The 14,484-nt window shown below is 38.9% G+C and overlaps 1 pseudogene; it reads left to right on the plus strand.

Moving 5' to 3' along the window:
* Nucleotides 1-7,672: 7,672 nt before the first annotated feature.
* On the plus strand, nucleotides 7,673-12,487 carry LOC102895592 (annotated as a pseudogene).
* The last annotated feature ends 1,997 nt before the right edge of the window (nucleotides 12,488-14,484 follow it).

Here is a 14,484-nt window from a genome sequence, read left to right on the forward strand (position 1 = left end):
TTTTATGCATTATTTTGTCTTTATATATATGAAATTTTATATATATATATAAAATCTGGACTGATAGAATCAAGTGTTGTTTGGACTGAGACATTTGACTGTTAAATAAGAAAACTTACCAAATTTGAAAATGTTTCAGTGAGTCTGATGTCTGTATTTTCTTATTTTTAAAAAACTTTTATTACAGTAAAATACATATAACATAAAATTTACCTTCTTAACCATTTTTAAGTGTACAGTTCACTAATGTTAAATACATTCACACTGTTGTCCAACTAATCTCCAGAACACTTGCATTTTCTCATTTTTGTAGTAGGCCTGTAAATACTTGCATAAATGCTTCTTCCTTAGAGCAGGAGTTTCCAGACTTTTCAAGTTCAAATATCTTCTTAATATTAAAAAGGTTTATAGAACCCTACAAGATAATAGCCATGCTGCTATATATCTGTTTAAATAAATTATTGATTTAATACACTATATGGATTTGTATTTTATTAATCATAACAAAATCTGCATGTAAGTGTAACAGGGTTTGTATTTGTTATTTCACAATGACTCTGTAATCTCCCATTTCATAGAGGTGGGTTTCTGGCAGCCACGTCGTACAGAAACAGCCACAGAGTCATTGGACCAGGAGTAGCCACCTGATTCAAACTGAGCTAATCAAATTTCTTCACCAAGAATTCAAAATTAGCAGACAGACAGTGATAGGTAACAACTGACTGATTGATTGATTGATTGATTTAGTGTTTCCATGTAACTAACCTGTAAGAAAAATTCAGAAACAGTGGATAATCATATTCCACAGTTTATCTGTGCCACAGTTCTATGAGGGGGCTATTATTCCCATGCTGCAGATGGGAAAACTGAGGCTTGGAGAGATTTTGAGCCTTGAACACAGACATTAGCTATTTCTCAATATGGTTTCCCTATGCAATGGAGCACTCTTGAAACTGCGCTGTCATTGTAAGTTTATGTCTTTCCATTAAATTGTGAGTTCCTTGAGATCCCAGACAGTGTCCTGCCCAATAAATATTTATTAAATAAGTGAATGAAATTCTACATGGTACTAAGTGAGGTTACAAAGAGTAACAGAAACAATGGTCCACAGGAAACCTACTCATCTTACTCAAGAGTTGGAGAAATGTAGTTAATGTGCCTGAAATAAACCAAGAGAGTTGTAGAGAGTTCAGCATCCATCCTATGTGAATTTGGAGAAGGAAAATGATCATCATATTTATGTCAGCCTCAAGTAAGCTTGATTAAAGAGATAAAGCTACAACAAAAGTTTTCTTTTAAGGCACTCCAAAGCAGTCAGACCAAATAATGTTTAATTGTCTGGGGGCTTTTATTCAAATACTGCTATTAACACTACTTGAAATGTGACTCCTAGGCTCATAAACTTTATGTATCTGTGTCATCAAAGTCCTTGAGGGGTTACTAGTTTAACTACGTTCCACTCCACAATAATTACATGATATTAATGAGTTACTTTTCAGTTGTTGGAAAATAAATAAAATCTGTTACAGTGAGATCTAGGTGGTATACGTACCATGATTCAAAGATGTTTGGGTCTTTGAGAATGTTTTACATGTAAATTCAATCTCCCTTAAACACATGTTTAAGTTATGTCCCATCCTATTTTTACCATTATCATAATCATAATGGCTTTCAAGAGTTTGAAAATATAATCATTTCAGGACTTCAATTCAAACTCTATATGAAATATTGATTTTTAAAAATCTGTCAAAACTGACAGCCTCCACATCCTGGAAATATTAACTAGAAATTTGTATTTGATTATAAAACCAGGGAGATATTTTTCTATAGTGTTATTGATAGATGTCTCAATCTGTCCTCAGATCAAGCAGACAAGTTTCCAATTTATTCATAGAACACATTTCACACCTCCTCTGTGTCATAAGTTTAATTTTCTTCCAAAACGTATTGTATCAAAGTGCATAACTGAAATTGGTCTTGTTATAAATTGTTTAAAAATAATGAAATTCTGGAATCAGATTAGTACTTAGGCACTGTTCATACTGAAAGATGTTGATGAAAGATTTTCATTTATTATTCATTATTTTGTAGGAAAATAAACTACTACCATACTACTTTTCAGTGTTAAAGTTACTTTTTTTCAAAAGACTTTGATTCCACCCCTCTTTAAAAGCTTATACGATTCAATAAAATGTATTTGGTCTATAATGCATTTGAATTTTATAATTAGATTATCCTTTCAGTATTCCCTGCAGTTTAATTACACCAATTACTTCAACACAATTCGGGATACATGTCGGCTAGTGTTGAAATAGTTTTCAGTTGGAAACACAAATTATTATTATCTTAAATACACCACCTATGTTTTTTCCAGAACATTCTTTGTATATAGAGATGGCAATGCTAATCCATCTTCAGGAGGAATTGTTCTGTTTGCTGTAAAGAAGGGTCTGTAGTTCAGCATTCTTGCTTTCTCAAAACCTTATTTTTGTTAGAGATGTTTAAGGAACGTAGCTTCCTCTCAGCAATGCTAACTGGACCATGTACAAACTAAATTAGCAACTGGAGTCACATTAATATGATGTTAATAACCTGAGTTATCAAACTGAGACACCTTCTATTTTGGGCAGTACTCCCTCAGGTGCCATGAGAAACATTCGATTAAACTGGTTTAGTCAAAACAGAGAATTCACTGGAATAACCATCAAGTCCAGGGGCATGACTGGCTTCAGACACAACTGAATTGAGTGCCTCAAAACACACTATGTCAGAGCTGATTCTGTCTGGTCTGGCTTCTTTTGCAAGCAAGCTTTGTCCACGTTATGGTCCCAGCAGCTTCAGGCTTACATCAGCCAGTTAGCAACCCTGTCTCTTACTAAATTCCTGGGCAGGACATTCATATGCCTATCTTTCAATCACTTATAGTGGCTGGGGAATGGGTGGGACATGCTCACTGGCCAGGGACAGGTGACACGCCAACTCCTGGCTTCAGCAAATGACGTCAGTCCCTCTTCAACACATAAAATGAGACCAGAAGAAGGATTATTTTCCCAAAGGAAAACCTGAGTGCTGGCCCAGAAGAAAGGGGAATGGTGCTGGGCAGCCCAAAACAACAGGTATTCACTCTGTTCTCCATGGATGGCAGCCTAGGAAGACTAAGAGGGAACTAGCCCTACCTTCCTCAAAAACCTTCAGTGACACTTAAGTTGGTACAAAATGAAAGACAACAAAGCTCTCCCAAAAGCAGAAAGAGCAAGTGGCTCTCTGAGGATGAGTTCTCATTCCAGTTCTGCCATTACTTAAAGAAATGAGTTTGAGAAAGTTGTTCACTGTTCTAAGCCCATTTCCTCTCCATTTAATAAAACTCACTGGACTAGACCCCCAGCCATAAGAATCTTCAATACTCATCCTTTCCCTGAAATACCCTCAGCTAAGGTTTTCCAGACTTAATACATACAGAGTCCACTAATTTATGCCTCTACAGACCCATCTGGATGCCCCTCAAACCCCTCAAATTCAAGGTACCCCAAACAACACACATACACATAACAAAAAATCCACACCTATTCCTCCTTTTGTGTTCACTACCTCAGTGGACAACCCTACACACAAGCCAAAGCTATAAGCCAGAAATTCTCTAAAATAACCAGATGTCAGGTTACACATATGTCCCCTTCACCCTCTAGAGTCCATAAATGGGTTCAAGAGGATCTATAGACCACCTGAAATTATATATAAACTGTGTGTGTGCACACGTGTGTTTGTATTTGACATTTTTCTAAGGATAGAGTTCTTACTTTCATCAGAATTTTAAAAGGGTATCCATCCCATCCCCCTAAAAAAAAAGTTAAAAATCATTGTTTTAGCCTTTTGCTGGGATGTTCCAATTCTCCCATTGCATTTCTGACTCTCAAACAGTCAGATGCCCCTTGTGGTTGTGTTTATACATGGCCTCGAATTCTTGGAGGAATAAGACAGAAAAGGAAGGAAAGAAAAAATAAGGTGGTATTACTAAGCTGGCTACAGTGCCACTGAAACCCTGGTTGCTATGCATAGAGGGCATCACCAGAGGAAGAGTGTGGACACTCTGTGTCTCAGAACAGTCCATCAGGGAGGAGATAGGGTAAGTAACTCATCCACCATTTCCATCCAGTCTACTCTTTCGTACTGGTCAAACTTAATCCCATGGGACATTAAACCTGGAAACTTTGATTATATCACCTCCAGGGAGCTACTGGAAAGCCAGCTCCCACAGCAGCAATGGCAGCATAAGCTGGTGGCACTTCCTAACAGTTTGCTTGTTGCCAGTGACACCTCGGGTTGGGCTGAGCAAGCCAGTGTACATACAAAGGTGCCAAAAAAGTCCTGAAGCTTTTTGTGCCTCTTCCATAAGAGGGAGATCCAGAGGTGATAAACAATAAATATGAGTGAGTAATATGAGAGATACCATCTGTTTTTTCCATAAGTGGCATAGGTTAAGCAACTGGATGAGCAAGCAACAGTTTGTAAGAATATGGCACCTCCCTAGTGAAGATGGAAATATCTTTTTCGGAGCCTAGAAGAATGTCTTTGGTGCCGGATGAACTCCCTGGAGCACTGAGCATTAATGAATATTCAGTACTTATCAAACTGTCTGACTCAGACCTGAATACATAAGAAGAAAGGATGGATGGATGGACGGAGAGACAGATGAATGGCTGGAAAGAGTAGTGGGCACTCAGAGCCTGCTAAAGTGCTAGCAAGTTGGTACAGATATATATATAACACAGTCATGCGTCGCATAAAGTTTCAGTCATAGATAGACTGCATACACAATGGTGGTCCCATAACATTATAATGGAGCCGAAAAATTCCTGTCATCCAGTGACCTCATAGCCATCCAAACATCATAGCACAATTACTCAGGTGATCGTGGTGATACCGATGTAAATAACCCTATTGTCCTGCCAGTCCTATGAAAGTACTGTATAGCATATTTTTACTGTAACTTTCCTATACTGAGATACACAAATATACCATTTCAATACACAAGTGTACTATTATGTTACTACTGCCTACAGTATTCAGTACAGTAACATGTCATACAGGTTTGTAGCTAGGAGCAATAGGCTATACCACATAGCCTATTCTTCACTCACATCTATTATTATTACCTCTGAGATTTGTGAGATGTTCACACAATGACCCACTTCTCAGAATGTATCCCATCATAAAGTGACACATATCTGTAGTCATATTTTTTGTTTAATAACAAGATAATTCTATGGAAAAAAATATTAGCTTATTTGACTTACATATTACATACGTATGCAAATCCCATAAAGAGAACCTCACACTGCTCTACAAGAAGTTCTCCTGCTCTTCAGGGGTGCTGACATCAAGCAGTGCTCCCTGGAGAAGAAATGAAGCAGACACTGGCCAGTGATGCATTACAAAAGCTCTTGGCTCATTACTTTTTACTTCCTTCAGGGTCTCCTTCAGCTGCTTTGTGGCCTCAGTTCACCTTCCTTTCCATCTCATTTCACTTTCCCTTCTCCTCAGCCTTTCACAATGTTGTGGTTTTCTCTTCCATCAGAGCACAATCGGGAAGGTGCCTGGCACGTAGGAAAGGCCTAATAGAGATTTGTCAATAAATATCGGTAGCATCCCAGCATTCTTAGAACAGATTTACCCCCTCTAATCTTTAACTCAGATGCCCAAAGTATTAAAATAACGATATGAGATGTCATATTTTTATGTAAAATAATAAATAAAACAGCCTTCTTGCTACTGATTTAAGATCTAACTTATTTCTGTGACCCATTACAAGTCAAATGACAGAAAGCCTTAGGGAGTAAATAGCAAAATTTCCTAAAAAACCTAGACTCCATCTCTCCAAAGTCCTAATTGTTCTCTCTTTCCAAAAACAAAGCAACAGCATAGCATTCTGAGGTGGCTCCTGGGCACTGTCCTCTTTTGCTCTTCCAGTCTCCTCTTGCTCACTTCCTGCCATTTCGCATGCAATTGAATTTCAATTTCCCAAATAATTTACAAGTTCTTCATATCACCTCTCCACTTCTTTCCCCCATCAGCACCATCAAGCTATTAGAGTCAGAGTCAGGAAAAGTCTTGGAGTAATTCTACTTTGGTATCTGTCACATGTGATTTGTTGCACTCCCATTTCATCAAAGTGCATTATTTTATTTGGAGAATGTCACCATAATCCTGGAGCCCATCTGGGCATTGTAGATGATGTACATATATTTATCACTAGGTGGTGATAGAGCATCACTTTCATCCCTTCACTATCGGTGCAGGGAAAATAAATGTATTCACACTCAGGGAAATCATTACTAACTTCCTTTCGACGTCAGAAGTCACTGAACCTTCTGTTATGAGGTGAAGCTAGCCAGGCAACAAGGCCTCTGTGGTCTATTCAAGTTAATGATTGATTGATTGATTTATTGATTGATTTTTGGGGGCTGGTGTTTTCACTTAATCCTTGGTTTGATTTAACTGAGGTTCGGTCATTTTATACGTTTGTTTAATGGGTCAGCCTTGCTAGAATTCTAAACAAAGAAAAATAAACCTCCTTGTTTATAATCATCTATCTTGGGTCCAGTGGCTCTGTGGATTCTAACCGAGGCACTAACTCATGGGGGCTAAAGAATTCACATGAGAAAAAAGTAGCAATGTTAATGAGGAAAAGCCCTGTGGGCAAGGCGGTTAATTCCCAGGAATAGCAATTCCATTCCCTGATTGAGGATGGGCCCCTAATTCTCAGCATCTGTTTGCACAAAGTCGTGTGCCACAAGAGAGGCCAGATGAGAGTTGCAGCAATCTGTTCCTGCTCCTAGAGACTGGAAGGGTGAGTCAGTACTACAATTTCATATGCAAGTGACAGCCACAGCCAATCCATTCGAAAAAAAAGCTTACTGAATTTCCTGAAAGGTCCAGATCCTTGGAGACTCCTGCTAAAGATTATGATGCCAACAACTTGTTCATTTCACAATCAGCCTTATCTACAGCATAACTGCAATTTTTTTAAAAAAAGGACCTTAATACGATGCTTACATGTATCAAGACATCTTAAGGGAAAATTTAGCCTGCATTGGTTTTTTTGTTTTGCTCAGTCATGTCATGTTCTAGAAATCATTTGTGTCATCTTTAGAATGGTAAATCACCAGCAGGTCTCTAAAATAAAGGAAGGGGTATGGAGGGGAGATTGCTCTGGAGTTCATGAAAGGGGCTTAACTCAGACCGTCTGTATTCTGAGGGTGAAGTGTGCAGCTGTCCAGGGAGGAGAAGGAGACCATGCAGGCATTCCCCAGATGTTTTCCACCTCCTGGAACAGCAGCTGGAAGAGCTGAAATAGCTGAACTGTAAGAACCATTTCCCTGAGCCCAAGGAAGTCAGGGGCTAGTCATCCCTCAGAGATCCACAGTGGCTTGCACAGACCTCAGTCAGCATCACAGCTTCCTTCTGTCAGACAGTACACGCCCAGATGTCCTCATTGACCACAGCCACCATCATGTGGAGGTCAGAGACATATGGCTCAAAGAAGGAAACGTGGGCTGAAATCTACCCTAAATTTCAAGAGTCAAGAATCCACAGGGTTGTGCCCCAGAAGGGGCATCTGTTACCGAACTCAAGGGGTTCATTTTGCCTACCCACGTCAATAGCCAAAAGAGACATGGGTGGAGTTTTCAGCAAAGAAAGCAGAAATTTATTCAAGGAAATGGCACCAAGCCTGGAGACGCAGATGAGTAAGCACTCAAAGACCTGGCTCCTTGATGAGCTGTAGGGCAGGGGTCCCCAACCCCAGGGCCACTGACCATTACTGGTGTGTGGCCTGTTAGGAACCAGGCCGCACAGCAGGTAAGCAGTAGGTGAGCAAGTGAAGCTTCATCTGTATTTGCAGCAGCTCCCCAAAGCTAGCATCACCACCTCAGCTCCACCTCAGATCATCATGCATTAGATTCTCATAGGAGCACTGGTCCCTGGTGCCAAAAAGGTTAGAGACTGCTGATTTAGGGGATAGGTCATATAGGGAAAAACTCATTAGTCATAGTAGCTAAGGGATTTGGAGTTATGGGCTCTATTGATTGGTTGGGACTAGAGCAGTTGATTATTGCATCAAGTCCTGATGTCAGCCATGGTGTCCTTCTGTCTGATTTCAAGGGAATGCTAGTAGGGTCCTTTGACCTTTCTGGGTGTGGAGCTGCAAGAAGTTATCTTTAGTTTGACCAAAACTCTGTTTCTGTGGTCAACAGACCTGAGGCTTTGTCCCTAAAACTGTTGATACTGACCTGAGGTCTTAATGATTCAGGGAGTGGTCATACATTATGCAGAAAGATAAAGAAAGAAAAGACACAAGTGAGTCCAAGGCCAGTCTGAATCAAAGAGAAAGAGAAAAAGTCGTTTTAAAGAAGTGAAGATTTGTACAGTTACACATCTTTTTCCAAATTGTAGAAAGTCTCTGGAAGGCTTAGAAGTGGCTTTGATGGTGACGATGTACAACAAAGAGGTGCAGTGACAACAGCGAACTGATTTACTTTGGCTTTGCCACAGACCACCTACCTCTACCCCCCATCTTAGAACTCTTGATGAATGAACTTAGAATCCATAACTCATGGATTCTTAAACAGTGGAGGGGGTTGCCCCAAGAAGGAGATGCTGATTTTTCTGCTAGTCATGAATATATGATCTTGGGTTAATTTAAATTTTTTAAAGTTATGAGACTATGTTTGCACTTCAAATTTTTGAAGTTAATCACATCAGAAACAGAATAATAGTCCTATGGGCAAAGCAGATTCTGCGAGGCCTTTTTCCTGAGGTTAAACTAAAGCTTAAAGAGATTATGTAATGGTTACACAGATAACAAAAGATCAGAGTGGAAGTGCCCAGATCTTTTCCCCAATACTCTAAACCTGATAGATTTTGGAGCCATAGTCTTGTTTTAAAAACTAATTCATATTGCCTCACAGATGAGCTATGGGATATTATAGTCTATTACACCATAACATTTAGTATTACAAATAAATTTTGCAAATGAATTCCCAATTTGGCTAGCTGAGACCTTGGGCAAATTCCTTGAACCAAAATCTTCCCTGTCTACAAAATCCACACACTGAGGGAACTTGACTTAGATGATTCCTAAGGGCTTTTCTAACTACAGAATTTCCATAAGCTGAACAAAAATAGCATTGAGTATATACTAGAAATTAAAGCAGCCTTACAGCAACTTTGGCAGGTATTAATTATCCTGGTTGGACATATAAGAAAACCAAGGTCTGGAAGGATGAAGTCCCTTGGACAGGATCACTCTTTACAAAAGTGGAAAGCCATGAGATATGAACATCTGGCTGCAAAGCCCACACTCACTGACTCCACACTGCCTGCATCAGTCATGCACACGAGACACTGCTCCTTGAGCTCCACTGCCAGAGCTCTGCACTATAATTTGGTCCAACGTATTTTGGAGGTGTAGAGGTTCAGTCACTCCAAGATGTACCTCTGTGGTATGTGGATTATTTTGAGCTAAAGGCAATCAAAAGTCTGTGGGCTCAAGAGAAACTTCTGCCTATCCCACCCCACTCCACCCTTAACTACCTAGAGAAATTTGAACTGGGGGCCCTGCCCATAATAAGAGATTATCAGAGATAACCTTTTTTTTTTTTTTTAACCTATCTATAGGGCAGGGCAAATTTCTATTTACTAAATATCCACTCTTCTTAACATGCAATGACCCTGTGAAGTCCCAAAGTGCCTTACCTTGCTCAGAATGTCATGTATACCGTATTTTCTTTTTTAGTCTCTGAACCTTTCGTGTATTTGGGGTCTCTGACTCTCTCGTGTATACAGGGTTCCTGTGTGCACAAAATTAAATTTGATTTTCTCTTATCAACCAATCTCATGTCAATTTGATTATTCAACCAACCAAAAGAATCAGAGGTAGAAAGGGAGAAGTTTTCCCTTTCTCTATAGGAAGAGCTATCCATCATTTACACATTAGTGGAAATGTGTTTAAATATGGTCATTCGAAGAATGTGGTATTTGGTGGAGAATTAAGAATTTAAATAATTTGGAAAGCAAGACATTATTTGACAGGTAAGCCTGGAGGAAGAATAAGAGCTGCCATGGAATGAGAAAATTTAGGCACCTAGAAGTTTCTGGAAGGCAGAAGTAGTAGTTACAAACCAGTGGCCTGCAGGCCATATGTAGCCCACAGACGTGTTTTTGGTTAGCACAGCACAATTTTACACTTAAAGGAGTTGCCAATGTTTTTAGATGTTTTCTTTTTTTAAAAAAAATCCAAAATTCCAGCCCAGGCTGTACATTTCCACTTAATACCAAATAGCTGGAACCGAGAGCAATGTCCCCTCAGATCTCTGTCCTTTACACCTTAGCAAGTACGGTGGGAAAAGTCAGAAAGGACAATAAGACAATACTAAAGACAACTTCTCATAATTCAGGATTTTGAAAATGAGACTGGCCAGGCCCTGTGTCATTTAGAACCTTTTTCAGTCCAGAGAAGGGCTCAAGCTAAGCATAAAGATATGTGAACCAAAAAAGGGTTCTATGGAAAGTAACCTCACAGGGTGATCTGATCATAAACTTCTAATGAGCAGGTCAAGGTGAGTAGTCACATGCCAGGCATATAACTTCTTTACTAAAAGGCTTATTTTTGCCTTGAGCAAGTACTGCCCATTGTTTCTGTGCTCCCAGGTTAACACGCCTTTGAAATGTCCCCTTTAAGACCTCTCCTAAAGCAAGCAAGAAACAATCCCATCCCCCCACCTTCCCATAGTCTTCTTTACACTCCCCCCTGAATCTCAAAAGCATAAAAGAAACCGCAAACGGTTATTCTCATAAGCATTTTTCTCAGTCTGTTGAGATTTTGCTTCTAGGTATATTTTTCGTTTAACTCAAAACAAATGTATATAAAAATTCTCTGTGGGTTTGGACATTCTTGTGTCAATAGACAGTTTAAATGTGATACTGAGACAAATGCTTAATATGCTAATAATTAGCCCTGGGACCACCCCACCCCTTTTACCTGCCTCTCTGATATTCCGTTACCAATCCTTGTTTAATTTCCACATTCTCTCCTATCCCATTTCTCCCACCTGGATTCACTGTTCACTTGTTCTGTCATGGAGTCAGATGACCCACATGTGGAAGTCAGAGTGCTGACTGCATCACTTTTTAACTTTCCCTGAATCACAAAGAGTTTATTAGACAAAAGTTGTTGTCTATCTTAATATTGGACCCTGAGCCAAGGAAAAAGTAAAATCTCACTTGAGAATTCAGAACCACAGTTTGGACATTATTCAAGCCCAATATATATATTCTAATATATATTACCTTTATAATCCAGAAACCTCCAAACCAAAAAACTAGTATGAAAGCTAGCCCTAACTTTATGATAAATCCAAATTTAAGACTCTAGGCAGACGCATACATCTAACCATTCTGAAGATAAATCCTCCGACAAAACTGCACTAAATGTAAAATCCCCCTGAACAATCAGCTCTCAATTCAAAATTATAAAATTGATGAGAAAAAAATGCACCAAGAACAAAAATCAGCATACAGAACAAAGATCAAGATTAGATCCTCTAAAATTTCATTTAAGAGTCATCCGAGTTTATTTAAGTAAATGCTCTGGGGAAAAAAAACAAGCATATTTTTTAAAGAGCCAAATAGAGCTTTTAAAATTATAAAAAAGACTCATTGAAATACGAAATTCAATTGATGTGTTAAGCAGCAAATTCGATGTAGCTGAGTAGAGGCTTAGACAACATATAGATATGAAGAATTTGCAGAAAATTAAAAAGATGAAAAACAGAGCCTTTCTGCTGCTGCAGTCTACACCCCAACCACTTCGCCCTACAGCATCGTCTGCTTCCCTGTTTGAGGGCGCTGCAAGGCCATGCGCATGATGCCGGCTGACCAGAGCCAGAGCTTGAAGGAGGACGTGGTGTCCATGGAGACCTGGCTGCAGGGCTTTCTCAAGGCCTCCTGTATGTACGGGCAGCTCCCCAAGTTCCAGGATGGAGACCTCACCCTGTATCAGTCCAATCCCATCCTGCGCCACCTGGACCGCTCTCTCAGACTGTATGGGAAGGACCAGCGGGAGGTGGCCCTGGTGGACGTAGCAAATAATGGCATGGAGGACCTCTGCTGCAAATATGTCACCCTCATCTACACTAACTACGAGATGAGCAAGGAAAACTGTGTGAAGGAGTTGCCGGGGCATCTGAAGCCTTTTGAGACCTTGCTGTCCCAGAACCAGGGGGGCCAGGCCTTCATCGTGGGCACCAGATCTCTTTCGCTGACTACAACCTGCTGGACTTGCTGCTGATTTCCATTTATTTACTATCCTGATATCCTTCCCCTTGCTCTCAGCCTACATGGCTCCCTCAGTGCCCAGCCCAAGCACAAGGCCTTCCTGGCCTCTCCCTAGCATGTGAACCTGCCCATCAACAGCAACCGCAAACAGTGAGAGCTTGTGGCACCCTCAGCAGGAGGCAGGGGCTGCCTGCCAGCCAACCCTTCCCCAGGACCAATAAAATCCCCGAGAGAGAGGGGAAAAAAAAAAGATAGAAAATATAAAAAAGAGATCAAGATATGAAGAATGGAAAAGATGGTCCAACGTGTTTCTAATGAAAGTTCTAGGTGGAATTCACACAATGGAATACTTTACTGTAACAAGAATGAATAAATTATAACTATATACAAGAATATGGATAAATTTCATAAACATAATGTGGAGTAAAAGAGTAAAAGTATATATACAACATGGTTTCATTTTTATAAAGCTCAAAAACAGGTAAAACTAATCTTAGGTAAAACTAAATTAAAGTCAAGACACTTCTTACTCTTGATGGGAGAGGTAGACAGTGATTGAAAGGAGCTGGAGGAAACATTTAGGGAGCTGGAATTGTTCTGTTTCTTGGTCAGGGTGCTGGTTAAACGAGGTGTTCGATTTGTGAATATTCTTCAAAATGAACACATAATTCGTGCACGTTTCTATGTATAATATACTTAAATAAAAATTTACATTTCTAGAAGAAAATGAAATAAAGAGAATATAGAGAAAATAAGGCAAAAGCAACATTCTAAGACATAAAAGCTAATTTTATTTTTGGAAATAACAAAAGGCATGACTCTGCAGATTCAAGACAACTAAGAATTCTGAGTGGAATAAGTAAAAGTAAATCCACACCTAGTCATAGTATAGTGAAACTGCAGCAAACAACAGAGAGATCTTTAAAGCCACCAGCAAAAAAAGAAATATTATCTACAAAGAAACCACAATGGGATCAATTGTAAACTTTACAATGGTAACAAAATAAACTGTAAAATACTGAATTAATAGCTTCAAAGTGCTGAAAGAAAATAACCCTCTGCCTGAATGTCTAGACCTAGCTAAAATGCCACTCAAGAGTCAGACATTAAAAGAAAAAAAAAAAAAGTGAGGACATAATAAAGACATTTTCAAATAAGTCAAGACTAAGTATACTTAAGTATAGCACTGTTGCAGAAACATAATACAGTTCTGCTTGCATGAATAAATCTATACATTTGAATTTCCCCAACAGCAGTGTCTTCACAGAGGCTGGCAATCAATATGGGTTGACTGTATGTTTGTTGGATAGAGATGAATAAGCAAATGAACAAATGTATATATATGTTCAAATAAAAATATTTCATATTATTGTTCTTGGGAAGTACAGTGAGATCATGAATTTGAGGGAGAGGAAATGAAACATTGAGGGAAATATATGCTTTGCAGATTATTTCATTTATATTTTGCATACTTAAGAGTTATAGAAATTTTCATCAATTTGTATTTTCTTTAGAGATATAATTGTCTAATTGGACCAATTGTAAAATAGAGTGATGACTTTAAAATAAAAAAAGATTAGGTATACTTGAGGAAGAAAAAATTCGAATCCAGAAGTAAAGAGTAAGCTACATGAAGAAAAGGAGTACAAAATATTAAATAAGCAAGTAAGTAAATCTAAACATAATGTCTAATTAAAAGTATGTAAAACAAGGTGGAGAGTCATTATAGGTTGAGTTATATCTCCCAAAATGTCATATGTTGAAGTCCTAACACTCAATACCTCAAAATGTGACCTTATATAAAAATAGGGTCATTATAAATGTAATTTGTTAGGTTAAGTGAGGTCATTCGTATGAGTCCTAATCCAAAATGACTGGTGTCCTTTTAAAAAGGGGAAATTTGGACACAGAGGAAGGACACCCTATGAAGATGAAGGCAGACACAGGGTAATGTACCTACAAGCCAAGGAATTCCAAAGATTACCAGAAAACCACCAGGAGCTGCAAGAAGTATAAAAAAAGGTTCTCTCCTACAGCCTTCAGAAGGAACCAATCCTGCCTTGATCTTGGACTTTTACCTCCAGAACCATGAGGCAATAAATTTTTGTTGTTTAAGCCACCCAGTTTGTGGTACTTTGTTACAGCAGCCAT

The sequence above is a fragment of the Pteropus alecto genome, unplaced genomic scaffold (assembly GCF_000325575.1).
Source record: "Pteropus alecto unplaced genomic scaffold, ASM32557v1 scaffold72, whole genome shotgun sequence".
In the NCBI taxonomy this organism is placed as follows: Eukaryota; Metazoa; Chordata; class Mammalia; order Chiroptera; family Pteropodidae; genus Pteropus; species Pteropus alecto.